The sequence below is a fragment of the Dermacentor albipictus genome, chromosome 1, assembly GCF_038994185.2.
Source record: "Dermacentor albipictus isolate Rhodes 1998 colony chromosome 1, USDA_Dalb.pri_finalv2, whole genome shotgun sequence".
NCBI classification, from domain to species: Eukaryota; Metazoa; Arthropoda; class Arachnida; order Ixodida; family Ixodidae; genus Dermacentor; species Dermacentor albipictus.
In genome coordinates this window covers 456,362,501-456,376,686 of record NC_091821.1, presented here as the reverse complement: position 1 = coordinate 456,376,686, position 14,186 = coordinate 456,362,501, and positions in this window count along the sequence as shown.

Here is a 14,186-nt window from a genome sequence, read left to right as displayed (position 1 = left end):
AGGAAGAAGAAGCATATGCTTGCTGCGATGAAGCTAGGGCAACGATAGAGCATAGTTTATTAGAATGTGAAGATGTATGCCCAGCGGTCGATTTAGGCACTACCAGTGACTTTCTTCGAGCCCTTCGGCCCAGCGACAACAGGGGGAAAGTAAACATGTACGCAGTAGGGATTAGTAAGAGGCGATTGGAAGATTCGTGGAAAAAAATTATGGAAACGACAAAAAACGGACACGTACAAAAACAAAGTTCACAATAGCGGCTCAGAAAATTTGGTTATGGGGATTTATCATGGGTTTGTTTTTTTAACATAGGAAGGCCATTACCCAGCATAATATCAAGAACTTGGTAGCGCAACCCATCGCCTCGTTCCAATGGAGGCCCCCATGTCATTAATCCTTTCATCCATCGGTCGTAGGTACATACGGGAGTGTCCACTCTTTCCGCTTACTATATTACGCTATGGCGCAGCAAGGCGCACACCTGCCGTGCAGATGTGTGTGCCGACAAGTAAATGCTGCAGCTCGCCGCGCGTCCTGCTGAGCCAAAAGCGCGCCCTGCGCTTCCAGCTTTATCCTATACGGGGAAGTGATACGAGCACAGAATGGAGCGTGTCATATGAATGGTTGATAAAGAACAGCCAGCCTCCAGAGGCACATAACAAGTGCCGATAACATGGAATGGCTGGAAGGCTTCCGATTAGCTGAATATGACATCTAGATCATGTCTGTAGAATCTCTGCTGACAAGCTTATAGAAGCGTAAGCTGTGGTGTGCTGCACTTTGAATGTGGTGACCCGCCTGTTAACGTGGTCTTGCCGAAAACTAACTTGCCTAGCAAATCTTCGTCAACTAGAGTAGATTTTAGACTTGTTAACGAAAGGATGTAACCAAGTTTTGGTCAGTGCAATTAGCCTACTCTAAGCATACGGTCAGCCAGGTTACGCAAAAGATAGAGTATCGTGAAAACACGCGAAATATTCATCATCGTCACCATCAGCCTTGCTACGCCCACTGCAGGCCAAAGGCCTCTCCCACACTTCTCCAACCCCGGTCATGTACTAATTGTGGCCATGTCGTCCCTGCAAACTTCTCAATCTCATCCACGCACGTAACTTTCTGCCGCCCCCTGCTACGCTTTCCTTCTCTTGGAATCAAGCCCGTAACTCTTAATGACCATTGTTTATCTTCCCTCCTCATTACACGTCCTGCCCATGCCCATTTCTTTTTCTAGATTTCACCTAAGATGTCATTAACTCGCGTTTGTTCCCTCACCCAATCTGCTCTCTTCGTTATCCCTTAAGGTTACACCCATCATTTCTCTTTCCATAGCTCTTTGCGTCTTCCTCAAATTAAGTAGAGCACTTTTCGAAATATTAGTATAGAGAAAACGCACAGAGTTATTGTGGTTTTTGCCTGTAGGTACGGTTGGCTAGGAAGAACCTTACGACAAGCGTAATCGTCTAGGTACGTCGATGTTCCGATGCTAAGCATCTCGGAGCACAGATTGAATGGCTTCCTCTGTGTTCATGCGAACTCAACTAGTTGCTTGCTGGCAGGCCGAGTGGCCGGCGAGTAGCTTTGGGAAGTCCTGTACCTAGAACCCTTCCGTATTCATCCCTTAGATTCCTGGACTTGGCCTTGCCAATTGGTCGGCGGTATCCACATGGCCATCACCTGGCTCTAGACCACGCCGTTACTGTTAGTTCCGTAGCGTCCTCTCCAGCACAGTCGACCAAACAGCTGGCCTAGCCCTTAGGGACGAACTATCCCGGCACCAAGGGTGGATGCCATCAGCCTTGCTCGCTTAGATCTACAAGCCCTTGAAAATGCCGATGAACGTCACTTTGATGCCTTGGCCCTGCTTCTCTTGTGTCGCTTGACTGGAGACGGCTGCGCACCCCGAAAAGCCGTCGTGTCTCGGCACCATGCTGTTGCAGCCGACCTGTAAAACGCCAATAAGAAAAGGAGAAAAGGAGGCAGCTACGAAGAAGAGAAACCGTGCAGTGGCCCTTTGACCACGGACTATTATTCGACATCTGTTGCTGCAAATCTAATTCATTGGCGCTCCCGGGAAGAAATTTGTCTTACGAATGACCGCGTTGCCTAGTCACCCTTCATTCTGGGAAGGTCATTTATTGCTAATACTTGCGTTCAAGTAAATGGGAGGTTTCGCGGTTTTCGTTTTTTTACGTATATTCAGGTAGTTTTTCATGGCCTCATGATTTGCTAATAACCCATACGTGGTAAACTAAGTGTTTGGCAAGTAATACTTCGCCATGAGCTCCATATTGCCCTGACTCCTTTCTAAATTGCTCCGTACCCAGCTCAGTCATATTAATATAGCGCAAGATGTAGCGATTTACGCATAGTACAGAACTTCCGTCAGATGAAACTGATTTTTCACTCTCTTATAACAATCCACGTCTCATCTAAGGCAAACTTCCTACATGCACACTCGCTGTTGAATGCGATGTTAATGCGGTGATCTCCAGCTGCGGCAAAATATCTAAGAATTGACGTACGCACATGATCGTCACATTCCATTGAGCTCGACGTAAAGTAAAGATACGGGCAATATAGACTTTATGTCACGAGGCGGGCAGAAGTCTTGGTATTTCATTTCTCTACGTAGTTTTCTTCTTTCACCGCAGCTACGCTTCATGAAAGAATGTTTACTTTAATATCCTAACTCCGCAAAACAGGTGTTACAAGCTTATAGTCATAAAGGAAACGCTATGGAATCTACAAACATGCTGGATTTTTCAGCAAACACTTTGAAAAATTCTTAAGGTTTGCTTCTGGCAGATAGCAAAATCCTAGTTCATTAGGCGGGCTACTCGATGGGGCAGGCACTCCTTGCACAAAAAATTGGAAAACATAATCCACATAGTAAGAAAACTGCGAAAACTTACTGCATCAAAATAACGTATACGCGCTAAAACTTGAATAATATGCCGAACCGAAAATGAATTTCTTGTTTGAATAGCCGGAGACTTCTCCGTTCCAAAAGTAATAGAAGATGGCTGCCAGCCAATCGCTCAGCCACTGTCTATTCGCACCTGCCAGCAAGCATGGATTTTATTGTGTATAGTAAACGTTTTGGTGGCCGTATCACGTTATCGGGACCTTTTGGCACGCATACGTCTTCACTACGTAACCTCTTCTTTGATGAGGATCCGCTTTAGACTCATTCATAACTTTCTGTTGCACGTCGCCGCGATTGTCGACCGGCAATGGAAGGCTAAGAATCCTTCTAAAACGTACCCTCAGCAATGAAACGTTGCAAGGGTTTTGTCGTATATGTGCCGAAAAGCTCGATAACGTTGTAATAGCAGACAAAAATATTTATTATATCCAAACAAGTCCATGCTATCCGGCCGTCACGAACAGCCTGAGCATGAGCCTTCAGTCGGCAGAAATCTTTTATTCCTTTCGGAACGAGGCATTCTCCTGCTATTCAGAAAAAAGTTCAGTTTTGTTATGTTCAGGCGTACACTTCGATTTCACGCCGTGAGCTTGCACGTTACAGACAAGCAAGGTGTTTGCAGCCCAAAACATTCAATCAAATGCAGAAGGATAAAGGCGAAAGGGCGCCGGTTCAGAAGTAATACCGCCAGTTTTGTTTGATCTATTCATGCTTTATTAGTGTGTACACCTAATGCCATATGGGCAGGTATCACGGTTTTCTTGAATACGCTTGACCGACAGGAGATGCGGGCGTGGCCACAGAATGTCTTGAACAATTGTTGAGAGCTGATTGCAGAACTTTACGAGAAAACTTTGGAATAGGCCTACGTCATAGCTACCCTATGTGGTTATGCTGTCGTGCTAGTGACTTTTGTGATTTGTGCAGATGTCTATTCCCACATTCTCATGTGGCGAGAGCTACCAATATATTATCTGTCAGAGGCAGGCCACCTCTTGCATAGGAGTTCAACGTAAGATGTTACCTTGAAGACATCGGCTTCCAAGAACTGCGAACTGAGTGCTTCACGACGATGTTGTTTAACGTTTTTCGGGGTTTCCTGTTGACGTGCCATCACGGAGTGGAACAGTCGTCCTATAATTCTTGACAGAAATTTCTGCAATGTCAATGATAGTTGTGCAGTCTTCATGGTTTTGTCAGCGCACCGTACGGATATGCTCACAGGACGCGAAGCATTCACAGTACGCGTATTATATACGCTTGCTGCCCTGCCGACGCTTTTTTATTGTTCATCCCAGTACATGCGGCAGAAGACGCCTAACATAGCGGAGCACGTCTGAGAGTTATTCGCGCTTTCGCAGCTTTACCCGAAAGCAGCTGCCAGTAGAACTTCCTGTAGAACAGTTCCATTTGCTGCCCTCAGCACTGGCGTATGCGGCAATTCCACACATGCTTGCCTGCGGAACGTTTATAAGTAAATTCATACGTTAAGTATGCCTGTAGTAGCGAATAAAGGAAAAAGTTATAAAAAGATACAGTAATTAGGTAAATAAATAAAAAGTTATTTGTTTGACGTGCCAAGGCCAGGATCTGACTATGAGACATGCCCTAGCGGGGGACTCCGGAAGACTGCACCACGTGTGGTTCTTTAACGTGCTTTCCCATTTCTTTTGCATCGAAAAACCAAGGCACGCAACCAAGGCATGCAACCAAGGCACGCGTGCATAAATTTAATACAAGGACATTTGAACGGGATCTATCCACGTAAATCTGCAGTTAACATTACAGAAAAAAAAACATCTGTGGGGGACCTTCTCCACGCACTTGAGCGGATTTGTAGAGAAGCAGAGAAGAGACGCGCTAGTGAGGGGTACACGTGCCACTTCACGAAGGCCAATGTCGCCAACCTTGCGGGAGCAACAGGTACGGAAACTTCACAACGACAGCCGTCAGAGCTTCTCCGTTTTCCTTTACGCGGAATTTCGCCTCCCTTCTTTGGCAATTCTCATGTTCGTCTGACGCTGAAACATCTGTGAATGTGGCTCTCTCCTCCAGCGATGAATGGTTTGACGTGGGACCGACATTGCGCGATGCATGACCGATTCACATTCCCTTGAGCTTCGAAAGTTTATTATAGTGGTGTATTGGTTCACACGAGAAAGGATTGGTATTTCTACCATATATGATGGAAACCCCTGTGCAACAGTGAAGAAGTCGCCACTTGAAGTGGTATTTTCCCTATGAAATCAATTACACTTAACCAGCGTGTCCATTTTGCTTTTCAATTCCCTCCATTTAATTTGGGAAATACCCGTTTTGTGTTTTCTCGACATAGAGGCTCTAATGTTTCGCTGCTAAGTACGAGGTCGCCGCGGCCGCATAACGATGAGGGCTATTGAATACTTGAGTCAACCACGAGTTCCGTCATATGAGTCATTTTGGAAGGAAGCAACGCAAAGTGTGAAAGGAAACAAAGGTATGTTTAGGGCATATCCGTAGCACAGGAAGCGCAGCATGGAATTCCACAGTGCTTCGCAAATGGAATGCGCGATCGGTCTCAGAGTGTAGTCGAGATGTCAACGACGAGGTAGTGGGCAGATGTGGACAGCATTTGCCATTAGTGTTCGCGTTTATTTCGACAGTCGGCATGCACACGAAACAGTAGGAGTTTTATTTGCAAACGTCTCCATGGATATCGACACGTGCACTTGTTTGTTTCCCCGGTGACCTCTTTCCCCGGCTAGCAAATGTTTAACGTTATCGCCCAGCGCAAACAAGCCTGCATGGTTTGGAACTTACACGATGATATCGTTCATTCTATCTCTTTTGTATGTCCTCGCTGAACCTTGTATTATCAGACTGCATGCGCCACGCATTGTGTAGGAGTTTCTGGCAACCACGCGGGCACGAGCGATTACATTAGAGCGCTCGACGAATCATATATAAAGCCGACGCGCTTGACCCGCTGCTCTGATTTAGATGATGAAAAACTTTATTTATTCATCAAGAAAGGGAAGGGAGCTGTGGGATAGAGGGTGGGGAGAGGAATCTACTTGAAATAGGCCTCCTCTCTCCTCTGAGCCCACTCCAGGATGGCCTCTTGAAGGTCGGGTCTCGGGCTGCGCACTGCAACCCGCCCGTGCTCCTCACTACATATCACTTGCTTGAAGAAAGGGTGGTGCTTGAGGCATCCCCACATTATGTGGTTTAAGTCTGCTTTGGGAGGGACGCAGAATATGCAAGATGAAGAAATGTAAATGGAGGGAGGGATGCGCTGTATCAGGTAAGGGGAGGGAACGGTGCGAGTCTGCAGCTGTCGCCACAGAACTTCACACCTGCGCGGGGATTCGCCCATGAGTGGCGGATAGGTTAAACAGTCTAATCGGTAATGTGTGCAGATTTCGTGGTAGGTAATAAGCGGAACCCGCGCTGTAAACGGCGCCTCCTTCGTGGCGAGGTCTGACACATGTGATGATTGAACCCGGACTGTAAATCCTCGGGCTGCATGTGCGTGAGTCCAGAAAAATACCACAGTTTGATGGGAAATAAGGGCCAAGAGGAAGGAGAGGGTTGGCTTAGAGAACCTGGTCACATCGAAGTTATCTATGACTGCTTTCGAGTCGCTAACGATAAGTAATGAATTTGGGATTGTGAGGGCGTGGGCTATGGCCGCCGCCAGAAATGGTGGCGGCCGCAGCGACTTGGCCGTGAGAGTTAATCACTGATGTTGCATAATGATTATTTTATCCCCTATTCGGCGGCATTAACATACAGCACGTCTTTTGGGGTGGACAATTCATTTTGGAGAGCCTTTGCTTGCTGCCTCCTGCGCTGTTTGTGGTGAATAGGGTGCATGTTTTTAGGAAGTGGGGGGATTGAGAAATCCTCGTCTATGTGATGTGGAATGGTGTTCTGAGTCTTGATGATGGCTGCCGCGGTGATAGAAAGATTTTGTGGAATGTGTCGACCTGTTGCGGTTAGAAAGTCTGCTATATAGAGATTTCAGGTGGACTTCTGCGAGTGTAGTACGTGTGTTGAAGGTGCCAGTAAACATTACCCTTTCAATGTAGGTACTTATTGGGATCCCCAGAGCGAACTTATATATCTTGCCTAAAATGGTGACGATCTTATATGATTCGAATTCAATAAAATGTAGATATGGTGTTGCGAATGTAATCTTTCTGCTAACGAAGGCCTGGACCAAGCGGAGAAGCTCGGCCTCCTTTTGCCCGCCAGGTTTATTGCAGACTCGCCCTTAAAGGAGCACGGTGTGACCGGCTGTGGTGTGGAGTTTACGTAAGGTATATGTGTTGAGCTGGTCGTTTTGAATGTTTAAACCCGAGCGCCCGGAGCCTCTGGACCCTAGTAGCAGGGATGAGGTTTAGGATTACTTGCATACTTGACATGTGTTTTTCGGCCACCCGGTCGGATAGCAGAATTAGCTCGGATTTTTTGTGGGAGAAGGTGAGATTCATAGCGCCTTCATCGTACTGCATTAAAAGTTCCGAAAGGGAATTACTCATACAGCATCATTGCGTATGTATCTTTCGCACCAGCGTTATGCTGCCACCGTACCACTCAGAAAAGCTAGCTTCACAGTTTGAAAAGAGTTCCATGAAACAATTTAAGTCCCACAGTGCACCACGTTTTGAAGCAGTGGCATAGTTTTTGCAAGCTTTCTACTTAGCTAGACATCCAACGACATTAAAAACAAGATATGCTCACCTTTCCTTGAAACAGATTCGATCAACCAATTGCACATATTGGGCGGATGAAAACTTTTACCACATCATCTATCTACTTTTCACAACGGCGCACAGCAGTAAATCCTAATGTCATCTACGACTTTAGGCTATCTGTAATCTACTCAAGAAAGCTAGATTACCCTATGAACCATTTAAATTTTTTTTCAGTCTCTTACGGAGGCTAGCAAAGGGAAATTTATGCCGTCTATATAGCACAACAGCTGCCACCTATGCTCGTTTGCATTTCTTGCACCGCTCCTTCTCCTCTAGTTTGACTATTCAAACGCAAAGCATTCGCAAATTTCTGTTTACCTTTTGTACTTGTGAATTTATTCATTTAACGCCAATAGAAGCGCTTTGCCCCTGGCGAAATGGCAACACGAGCGCTGAACAAATCGCAAAAGCAGAGGACAACGAACAGGTTATAAGTAGCGCCACTCTACTCGTACGCTCTGTCCCTAGCGTCAAAAGAGGCGACCTAGACTAGGCGTGCTGGGGTAGGGAGATTTGTGCAGGTCTGGCGTTCAGTAGGTCGCGCTTTGAACACTCGACGCTACGCAGCGACGTGTGAACGCCATGGCAGGCGCTCCCTGCCGGCACCTTGGTTTTGAATGCCAAAGAATACAATTCGGAAGCACGTGCTGGAGGCGCAAGCTCGGCACACGCAGTGCCGTTCTAGCACCCTGCCACGTTGGTCGCCGCATGAATTTAGGGCCGCCGTCACATCCTCATCCATGAGTAACTTGCTTTTGTGGGCACAGGTTCGTCCAATAAAAAGTTAAAGGGATACAGAATAAAAATCGAAGAATATAGAGAAAGCCCCACAATTGCATTCCCAACACACGATTGCTATAGCACATAGTCATTATTCAGGTTACTTTTTAGCGGATGGCTTTATTTCTGACTCTCTATGAGCGGCCACGGCGTCACTCACAAAGCGCTCCCGAAAACAAGCCGGCGGATCTGACGTCACACCTACCCTCAGCAGCCGCGGAGCGAGCTGGCCGGCTGCGCAGTTTTGTTTTCCTCGCGCTGCGCAGTGCAAAATGCAAAGTTCTCGTGAGAGCGATAGCATGAGCGGAACTTATGACTCCGACTTAGATGAGCGGCCTACTGAACGACCACGAACGATAAAGGCGTATGCCTACGATCCGTCCGCGTCGTCAAGCGAAATTGACGACGACCCGCCAAAGCAGTCCCCTTCCGCGGTGCCGAGAGTGTCTGGACCAGCAAAGTGGTGTTTACACTGTGCATTCCATGTATATGCGTTCACCTCGAGAGATCAGGGCCGGTATTTTGTAGCGATGCCTTTTTCGATTCTATGCTTTTTCAGACTTTTCGCGCTTGGCCACTGGTCAGAGCGACGGTCTGCCCACATTATCAAAGCGATCAGGCGGCCGCGTGTGGTGGATGACAAGAATAGCATAGAATAACGCATAAGGCATCGCTACAAAATAGCGGCCCAGGGGCGGCATCATAGTTGGAAGCCAGATATAAACGTGGTTGCTGCGGCTCGGATCGCCAGCTCGCACCTGTCACGAATGAGTTAGCGAGACCAGGGACGCACGCCTCATTGACAGGGTTGCATCCGTGACGGTGCGCCCAGCGTAGTTCACTCACGCAAACGCTTTGCCATGTTTGGCTTCAACAGAGCGAGGGCGCTTATGCCTCAGGCTATGCAATGTCAGGCGACATAAGGAATTTACTCTGCGTTCTGCGCAAAGCGGCTTGCTCCGCCCGCTTGGTTGGGTAGCTGCTAGCGCGTAAAACACGAAAGCCACCAATGCACAATACAGGTACCGTGAGTACACACTGTACAAAAAAAAAAAGAAACGCAGAAATCGTTCATATATTGACGCGTGTAGACCTCCCTGTACCTACGCCATCGGAGCAGGTGTGGCCGGCGGCGTGAGCATAACAGTCGGCTGCCGACTCTCGCACGGCAGGTGCTTGATGCGCGCAAGTAGCTGTTTTGACAATAGATACGATGAAGCAACGGGTGAGGATTGAAGCCAGGCATGTGCAGTGACTGAAATGCGCCTCTGTGAGCAGGGAACATCTTGTTATTCACGGAGTGAACGAGTACATGCGCAGCGGTTTCAGCGTCCCGTTGTTTCATCGCAGCCGAGCACTCCTTCCCTTGGTGCACACGAGATGGCGCCACCAGTCTCATGTCGGCGAATTTTTTTTGCGTCAGCCGTCGCTTCAGACGATGCGGATTTTGATTCATTCTGGCAGAATTGGACAAACATCTGGCTCAGAACGTCGTACAAACGACAAATTACGGTCAAACGGCACCTGTGCGCAAAGCTACCGCGTGAACAAGTACGCGAGAAAAAGACTACCGCTGCCTGCCATTTTCACATGCGCACAGCAGACCCTCAGCATTTTGCGGCGTTGACACGGCTGCTCTACACATCAAACCACAAATCCTCGAGATGAAAGACGAGGTTTTCGAACAGCTCACACGAGGAAGCGGTACTAATAGAATGGTCGAACAAAGAAAGCGCGTTGCTGCAAATGTCAACTCAACCCATCGCGCGCTCAGTGTGGACGATCGCTCGCCATGGGCCTCGAGGTGGGTAAGAGTGACGTGACATCCGGTTTTGCCAGAGCGTTCGGAGGAGGCCGGTAGGTGCTGTGATTTGAGAAACATTCATTAAAATCATTACTTTTTATCACTTCTCAGAAAGAGTGCTGTTTTGGTCGCTTTCGGTGCGACAGCTATCACTGGAGACAGAAATCTCGGCGACAAATTTTTTATTCACTATCCTTTAAACTGCAAATTGGAGCCATACGTTGTACACCGACAAGCTACTTTGAACCTTTTTATTACCCCCCTTACTCAATGCCCTGTCAAGGGGCCTGTAAGGTATGTTCAATAAATAAACAAATAATGGAAAACTCAACTGCAGGCTACACATAGAGAGTGTAGCGGGTAAGGCACAACGTGCTTTAGGTATTCTGCGCAGAATGAGTAACCGAAAATATGGACTACGTAGGGATTCACTTTTGATGATTTATAAAATGTATATGCGCCCCATATTGGAATTTGGGCGTGTCTTGTTTTCAGGTGGCCTTGCTTATAAAATAATGTCTCTGGTTCTTTTGGAGCGAGAGGCCCTACGCCTGTGCCTGGGACTCCCCAGGTTTGCGGCTGTTAATGTTATCTGCCAAGAAGCGCGCCTTCTAACATTGCCCTGCAGATTTCGCATCTTAACAGTTCAAGCATTTCTGAAATTTTACAGCTCGCCGCTTAGACGATCTGAATACGCATTCATTATTGATCCAAATTCCTTCTTCCTTGCTCATTGGCTTCGCTTTCGCACTCCACAGATCATAATTGTGCAAAAACAATTAGATAGCCTGAGTGTGAACATTCGAGAGCTAATTTCGTCTAACGAATCACATCAGAATAATAAGATAGATTTTGAGGACATTTTCCCCCCAAACTATAACTTTCAGTCAGCCACTTTTTCAATAACCCGTTGCAAGATTACGAAGCACACGTGCAAGCAAATAACATAATAGCTACAAATGCTTCAGTGAACAACGAAAAGGTGGGCGTAGGCCTCTTCTCGCTTCCGCTTGGCCGGTCATTCTCCTTGAGACTGCCACATTTCACACCTGTTTTTGAAGCCGAGCTTTCACTAATTCTATTAGCGCTTCAGAAACTCCCGTCGAACTCAATAAGTGCGAGTATTAAAACAGATTCCCTTTCGGTCTGTACAACGCTTACGGATTCACCCAATTCGCCACTACTAAAGACGTTTCTAACATTAGTTTCTCCATAGTTGAATTCTCTAAAACTATTATGGGTACCTGGACATTGTCGCTTACATTCAAATGCAGACCCATTAGCCCGAGCATGCCTGAGTAGACCTATAATGACTGTTCTTCCTTTGGTGGCTCACATAACAGCAATCAGATATAGAAAATATTCAATTCATAGAGATGTGAGTGAATCAATAACAACATGGACAGAATATCACCACCTCAGATTTCCGTGGAAAATCCAGTGGTGTCCACCCAGACAATCAGAAGTAGCGATCACGAGATTACGCTGCCGTGTCCCTTCATTAAACCTATATTTACACAGGACTGGTCTGACGCTATCGCCTCTGGGTCCATACTGCCAAGAAACAGAATCACTAGATCATTATTTTTTGGTATGTCGACGATACAAATTGTTAAGAAAAAGACATTTAGAACTTCCGCTCGCAAAATTAGGGTTAATGTTATCAGCAGAAATCATACTATCTTTCGGTGCGTCAGTTATAGGGGTCAGCCACAGGGACGTATTTGATGCCGTTTGCCGTTACATACAGTGAACAAAATGAATAACTGTTTACCTTTTGTCTTGTAATTTCTTTGTTTTTGCATGTTTTCTTATTCTCTTTCGTTATACTTTTTCTCATCGAATGCGTAGCACTTCAAAAGAACAGGTATACGTTTCAACACGCAATTCTTGGCCAATCCCCCAGTGTGGGTATGAGCCATAACATGAGGCCATCATCATTATCATCATCGTGTGAACGTCATATACACCACTTGTAAATACACATTATCTTACACAGAGGGGCCTGCTTTCTTCCTGCAATATTTTGATGGACGGTGCGGGGTACAAGCACGGCACTTCGCAGTGCACGTCATAAACCTGCCGCCACAGTGGTGAATCAACCGACACAAGCGACAACGCCTCAGCAGCCCGCGCCAACGGTCATCCTCACTCATCCGCGGCACCCGGGGATGTTTTGTGGCACGGACAACGCCGACGTCGAGGACTGGCATCCGATGTAAGAGCGAGTGTGCGACAACAAAACGTATGGTTCAACAATGATGCTAGCAAACGTGTTATCTGAGAGGAACTGCGAAGCAACTCTACGACACACATGAAGCTGACTAACGAGTTGGAATGTCTTCAAAGAAAAAACTGCGAAACCTGTTTGGCAGACCTGTCGGTCATCAGCGGGCAGCAAAAAAAATATTAAAAAAGAACTTGCGCGCCGCGCTAAGACGTCCACAGAATCGTATGTCGTGTTAATACAGGATGTGCTTACCCTCTGTCGGAAGGCTGATAACAACATGACCGAGGCAGACAACATTGGTCACATACTGAAAGGTATTGGAGACAATGCCTTCAATCTCCCGATGTGTAAGAATTGTGCCACTGTGGATGCAAGTATGAAGGAGTGCGGCGCTTCTAAGAAGCGAAGACCGGCCGTGTCGCTCAAAGTTTCGACCGATTGCCCAATAACGTCGCAACGTGTTCTTGCGAAGACCCGCCGCGGTTTGATCAGCCCGCAGGGCCGGAAGATATCACGTGCATCGTTCGCCGTTAGCTTGAGGCCATGGATCCGGCTCGACTTCGTTCCGACTGTCGGAAAAGCGTGCCCGCTATCTCCGTTATACAAGTGGCCGTTCGGGAGGAAATAGCAAGTTTGCAAGTCCATATGTCTGCTCTGTCCGCGATACAAACAACTGCCAGATTTCTCCGGCCGCTCGCTCCCAGACGCAAAGCTTTCCGCACTCAGTTGCAACCACGTTGACTGGCGCACAGCGGATGATAAACCCATCTGATTTAATTGTTCTGGTATTGGACACATCGCCCGTCATGGTCGCAACCACTGGTCGCCTCCTCCTCGGTAGTCGTCTCCGAGGCACTACCGCCAAGTACCAAACAATCGTACTTTCTCGCCCTACACGCCGACTAGAAACCTCAGTGCCGACAGTGGTCCACCAAGAACCAACCGCAAGCAAGGTCTACGCAAGGTTGCAGGTACCGTTCGCGTCTCCTTTGCCGCTCTTCGTCCCCTTCTCCAGCCGTTCGCTCCACTTAGGGAAACTAGGCGGTGCAGCTCCCGGAGGTGAAGCTTCAACTCCGACCCGGCCCACAAGCCCTCTGTTGACCCTGCCTACATGTGGAAACATACTGGACATTGAAGATGATGGCGTTCCTGTTAGATCTCTTGTTGATGCAGGAGCGCAGCTTTCAATTATGAGCGCTGCTCTCCACCGAAGGCTCTAAAAGTTTTGACACCCGCCGTACCGTTCACTGTACGAGTCGCCGATGCGAGCACTTCACCTGTCCTTGGAATGTGCACAGCACGTGTGAACATTTGGGGACATTATAGACGAGGCAACCTAAAGTTTGCCCGCGCGGCACCAGCGCCGAATGCTCCCCTAGCGGACCGATGGAAGTTTCGAGGGTCGTCGCTGCGCTGGCGCGCGCCGGTGTTCTGTACGGCGGGAGCGCTTGTGCGCGTGGTTTTTGCGATGCGGAGTGCGACCTCATCAGACAGGAAAGCTGGCACGCAATACTGATGTGTTGCTGATTACCACAGCAGCCTCGAAAACACTAAAGGTCCTACGCCGCCCGTGAAGTTCTACACATTTCCTGGGAAGTACGAGAAGGACAGACGACAAGCATGGATAACTGCAGTGCGCCGAGTCAAGTAAGCCTCACACTTTCGCATTCGCGCGTAATATCTTCAAAGCGGAATAGTCATATGCCT